Source organism: Rhinoderma darwinii, chromosome 5, assembly GCF_050947455.1.
Source record: "Rhinoderma darwinii isolate aRhiDar2 chromosome 5, aRhiDar2.hap1, whole genome shotgun sequence".
Classification (NCBI taxonomy): Eukaryota; Metazoa; Chordata; class Amphibia; order Anura; family Rhinodermatidae; genus Rhinoderma; species Rhinoderma darwinii.
Genome location: NC_134691.1, coordinates 159,256,472 through 159,262,471, shown reverse-complemented (window position 1 = coordinate 159,262,471; position 6,000 = coordinate 159,256,472). Strand labels below are relative to the sequence as shown.

The following is a 6,000-nucleotide window of genomic DNA, read 5'->3' as shown; positions in this document are numbered from 1 at the left end:
ATATTGATACTCAATCAAAATGAATATCAAAACAGAAGGTTTGAACGAGGATGATGGAAGTGAACGATAGTGTGAGCTATTCAATTTCTATCTGTAGCTGTAGGATACAATTTTCCCAATAACCCCTTTTGTTCTGTATACTTGATAACCTAGATCACCCTAAAAGAGACTGCATTGATACTGGTGTTTCTCTTTTATGTGTTTAGCAATAGGTGTTCGACAGTTATGTTCTATGTCTCGTACATGTTCCAAGATGCGGATTCAGACATCTCTCAGTGTTTTAACTATGTACATACATACTAGGGCACAGGGGCAGACATACCATTGGTGCAGCCTGAGCTGCTGCACAGTGGCCCTGTAGGTAAGGGGGCCCACTGTCAACATAAAGCAGCCTTCTTCTGTCTATTAGATTACATGTAAATTCCTGAGATAAATAATATTATGGTTACCAATTACTGACATGTTAGAGAGACATATGGGGGTGATTTCTGATGAGATATTGGAGAGCAAGAGGCCCTGAGGCCAGATTCACACGAACGAGTGCAAACTCAGACCTCAGAAACGGCAGTTTTTCGCGTACGAGTTGCACCTGTGCGGGTCCTGTTTTCACGGATCCCCATAGACTTAGTCCTCATGCACACGACCGTAGCCATGTGCACGGCCGTGATTTTCGGGTCGGCAGGCAGCGGAGTGTCACCCGCGAGCCGCCAGCAAATCGCGGGCCGCGCACATGGTCGCGTGCATTCTTTTCGATGAGTCCAGGCTCTGCGGCAATATATGGACCATGGAAACCACGGTCGTGTGCAAGGGCCCATAGAAATGAATGGGACCTCAATTCACCAGTGGATTTTTGGGGGAATTGCGGCCGCAAAAGCATATTCGAGTGCTTGGGGCCTTAAGCCTATCGAGGTATCCGTGAAAACTGAAGAAAATAGGACATGTTCTATTTTTCAACAGACACTTCACATGGTCCGGTGAAACAACGGCTGTGTGAACGGCCCCATTGAAATACATGCCTCCGTGTGACGACCGTTGTTTTAACAGCCGTCACACGAACGTATACTTCGGTCATCTGAATTTGGCCTTATACTCTTCTTGCACAGGGGGCCCTCAGGTGTCTGTGTCCACCACTGCTAGGGCAGGTACAGGTGCAGAAATACACCACCATATTCATTCTACAGTTAGCAAAATCTCTGCAAGCCTATTCTAATTTGGTCACCGTGCTCCTAAATGTTTTAGATGTAGCAATGTATCGGCATGCTTTACAATTACTGCATCGATAGGTACCATTTGGTTTAAGGTCTAGCGAAGTGACAAATTTAAACAAAATTAAATGTAAAAAAATAGCAAATAAACATATAGGCCCAGATATATCAAGATCGGTGTATTTAGGAGGCATTGCTGCAAAAACGACTGGTTGCGGTGTGTGCTACACCTTGTAAACCATGTTAGCTAAGGGCCTGTTCACATCAGCGTTGGCTTTCCGTTCCGGGGTTCTGTCTGAGGTTTCTGTCGGGTGAACCCTGCAACGGAAAGTGAAACTGAAACCATTGGTAATGGTTTCTGTTCGTCACCATTCCGGCAGGTTTCCGTTTTAATGACGGAATCAATAGCGGAGTCAACTGCGCTATTGATTCCGTCGGAAAACCGGAAACCTGCCGGAATGGTGACGTACGGAAACCATTAGCAATGTTTACGTCACCATTGATATCGATGGTGACGGAAACGGAAGCTGTGGTTTCAGTTTCACTTTCCGTTGCGGGGTTCCCCCGACAGAAACCTCAGACAGAACCCTGGAACGGAAAGCGAACGGTGATGTGAACTTGCCCTAAGGGTGGTGTAACTTTTTAGCTAAAGTTCTAAAAAGCAACTTTTTGCAGAAAAAAAAGTTGGATCATCATGCCACCAGCAGGCTGCTGTGAAATGTAAGCTACAATATTAAACAAAAAGCACCACACAATATAAAATGCAAAAATTTTGACAAATGGTGTGCGACTTTAAAGAGGCTCTGTCACCACATTATAAGTGCCCTAGCTTCTAATGTAGGTGACAGTTATGCTTTTTATTTAAAAAAACGATCTGTTTTCACCACTTTATTAGCTATTTTAGCTTTATGCTAATGAGTTGCTTAATGCCCCACTGGGCGTATTTCTACTTTAGACCAAGTGGGCGTTGTACAGAGGAGTGTATGACGCTGACTAATCAGTGACCAATCAGCATCATGCACTCCTCTCCATTCATTTACTCAGCGCATAGGGATCCTGCTAGATCCTTATGTGCTGTCTTATACTAACACATTAATGATACTGAAGTGTTTAGACAGTGAATAGACATTCCACGGGATGTCTATTCACAATCTCTGCACTTCGTTACTGTTTCTGTGGTAGTTACAGCAGAGGAAGCGTAATCTCGCGAGATCTCGCTGTAGATGACAGGTTACAACGAGATTACGCTTCCTCTGCTGTAACTACTATAGAAACAGTAACGAAGTGCAGGGATTGTGAATAGACATCCCGTGGAATGTCTATTCACTGTCTAAACACTTCAGTATTGTTAATGTGTTAGTATAAGACAGCACATAGCGATCTACAAGGATCCCTATGCGCTGACTAAATGAATGGAGAGGAGTGCATGACGCTGATTGGTCAGCGTCATACACTCCTCTTTTACAACGCCCACTTGGTCTAAAGTAAAAACACGCCCACTTGGGCATTAAGCAAATCATTAGCATAAATCTAAAATCGCTAATAAAGTGGTGAAAACAGATCATTTTTTTTAAATAAAAAGCACTGCTGTCACCTACATTATAGCGCCCATCTCCTTATGTAGGAGATAGGGCACTTATAATGTGGTGACAGAGCCCCTTTAAATTATTGGTACATGTGGGACATTTCTTTCCATTAGGGGGATATTTATCAATACTGGTGCAAAGGAAAAGTGAAGTAGTTGCCCATGGCAACGAACCAGCTCCCTGCTTTTATTTTCCAAATGGCCTTTGTAAAATGAAAGGTGGCATTTGATTGCTTGGTAAGAGCAACTACTCCACTTTTCCTTTGCACCAGTTTTGATAAATATCTCCCTTTTATCGAATACAGACAAAAAAGAATAAACATATTTATATGTAAGGACGGCTAGAATGAACTTAGTCACTTGTACAGTGACTGGTGCAAAAAAATTAAAACATTTGCTGCGTCCTTAATGTGTTTATAAATGTGCCATTTTCCCCAACCTGTGAGGTAGGTGTAAAATGACTTTTGATTCACTAATATTTTTGTTGCATTTTGTAAAAGGATTTTGATGCACTTGTAAATTTTCTTTGTATCTATCTAGGATGGAACGAGGTTTTTGTGTGAACCAATCTGAGCATCGTGACCCCATATAGTAGAGGAACAGCACAGCGCACAGTACACAGAACAGTGACACCAGTATCATCGCCTCAGACGTGGAGGGAAGGGCAGCGCGGGAATGGGAATTCCCTGTCACATACCACACTCTTACGTACAACCTTGTAATGTAGAGAATGGGCGGCGCACTGTAAAAAAAAATATTCTACCAGGAAGCGGCAGCAAGTCAGTGCTGAGCAAACAGCTGAGACTTCCTGCTAGAAAGTAGAACTTCCCATGTCAGTTGCCGTGGAGGGTTAAAGTTGTCGCCTGAGGACACTGCGCTGTCGGGGGTATTATGTAGGGGACATAAGGATCCACGTAGAAACTTCCTCCACCGCACAGTGACGTGTACATTACAGGTGAGAGCCTTGTCTATACAGTCGGTTCTGGTGTGACGGCACAGGAGTGGCACTACAGTATGTGATAGTTATGTGTGTAGTATGGTCATGATAGTTATGTGTGTAGTATGGTCATGATAGTTATGTGTGTAGTATGGTCATGATAGTTATGTGTGTAGTATGGTCATGATAGTTACGTGTGTAGTATGGTCAACTCAATGCCGCTCACTGAGGGTGAAAATTGCGAAACCGAAAGTGAAAGCCAGTCAGCTAAAGGCCACTTTCTTATGTCCGGCCTGGGTGGCTGTGTACAGTGAGGAGTGTAGTCCAGTGACCTAGACTGAGACAAAGGGGCGCATTTATCACTGTATTTATGTCAGTTTTATGATGTGAGAACATATGGGTCGAAAGTCATATTTATGAAGCCCTGCACCACAATTTCCCATATGTCCTAATGTGTCATTAAAGTGAGTGGCATTTCAACTCATTTATTAACATTTTCAGTCACTTTTTTGGTTAGAATATATGGAGATGTGTTGCAATTCCAACTCTGTGTCAGTCTGGATTAGCACTGTGTGTTAGGCTATGTTCACACGCTTAACAAAAAACGGCTGTAAACACCGAGCTGTTTTCAAGGGAAAACAGCCCCTGATTTTTAGCCGTTTTTTGCGGCGTTTTGTTTGGCTCTTTATGGAGCTGTTTTTCTATTGAGTCAATGAAAAACGGCTCCAAAAACGTCTCAAGAAGTGCACTTCTGTTTACAAGGCGTTTTTTTAAGTGCCGTTTTTACAAACGGCGCGTAAAAAGATGCCCCTTGGGAAGGAAACACAGTTTTTCCCATTGAAATCATTGGGCAGATGTTTGGAGGAGTTCAGCCACAGTATTTTCAGCCATTTTTCGGGGCATTTACGGCCCGAAAAACGGCTGAAAATAGCCCGTGTGGACATACCCTTAGGGCTAAAAAAACCGCCTAATGCATAAAAAAATGGCTGTAAATCAGAGGTTATTATCCCTTGAAAACAGCTCCATATTTTACATCTGTTTTTTGTTAAGCGTGTAAACATACCCTTAGCCCTTATTCACACGACAGGGTTTCCCGACCGGGTGACGGCCGTTCATAAAACGGCCGTCACCCGGCTGCAGTAGGAACAATAGACCCCTAATGGGGCTGTTTACACGACCGATTTTTTTGACGGCCCGGGAAACCTGGCCGTGAAAAAATGGGACATGTCCTATTTTCGGCCGTTTACCCGGCCACCCGGCTCCCATAGAAGTCTATGGGGCCGGGTAATATACGGCCATCACCGGAATGTGTCCCGAGTGATGGCCATGTATTCCGTCGCTCACTCCCTCCTCACAACGCAGAGTGCAGGTGGCGAGGAGGAGTTTATGCCATTCGGATGAATGGCTGTACGCTGTACACTGTGTGGCAGAGTCGGGGTGTACAGCAGGTGGAAGGGAGCAATGCGCTGGCTCCCTTCCCCTGCTTGTTTTAAAAGGGCCCTGGCCCGGCGACCCCTCCCATGGCCGATAGCGCCGCTAGTAGCTGCTACCTCTGTAGCGACGCCACTATAGCAGAGCAGGGAGGTATCTCCCTGCTCTGCTATGTGCTAGCTCCACTTTAGCTCCCTGAAGGAGCGGAATCCCCGTGTGTTTGGGGATTCCGCTCCTGGACAGAGAGCTTGATGTCTGTCCATATATGGACAGTGACATCAGGGGAAACTCCTGAAGCGGAATCCCCAAACACTCTGTGACCGGGGATTCCACACCAGGAGAAGCCAGTAACGTTCAGTGTCCATAAATGGACACAGACGACAGGGGCTTTTCCTGAAGTGGAATCAACGGCCACATGAGGATTCCCCTTCAGGAGTTGCCCCTGATGTCACTGTCCAGATTTGCCCGGCCCGGAACGGATGCAAAACGAATGCAAACCGGCCGGGAAAAACGGCCGATTTTATCGGCCGACACTCGGGCGGGACCCTGTCGTGTGAATAAGGCCTTAGGCCTGGTTCTAACTGGTCGGATGCGCTGTGTAAAAACTGCGCAGTGTATCCGACCTGGAATTCGCAGCTTGGTTTTTCGGACTGAATTTCCGCTGCAGAAAGCAGCACTTGAAAAAACAAAAATAACGTCAATACTTATCCCCTCCTTCTTCTCTGCACGTAGTCTGGCGTCCTATGATGACATTGCAGGCCATGTGATGCTGCAGCCTATGATTGGCTTCAGCGGTCACATGGGATAAACCGTCATCCCAGGAGGCTGGACTGCAGGAAGGT

At 45.4% G+C, this 6,000-nt stretch overlaps 1 protein-coding gene across 1 annotated transcript in view; it reads left to right on the top strand.

Annotated features, from left to right (window-relative positions):
• The first annotated feature begins 3,340 nt into the window (after positions 1-3,340).
• RIPK1 (receptor interacting serine/threonine kinase 1) overlaps positions 3,341-6,000 on the top strand; it is a 108,620-nt gene continuing 105,960 nt past the window's right edge. The window contains exon 1 of the mRNA XM_075828468.1: positions 3,341-3,745. The gene's annotated coding sequence lies outside the window, so the exon portion shown is untranslated. The remainder of the gene's footprint in view (positions 3,746-6,000) is intronic.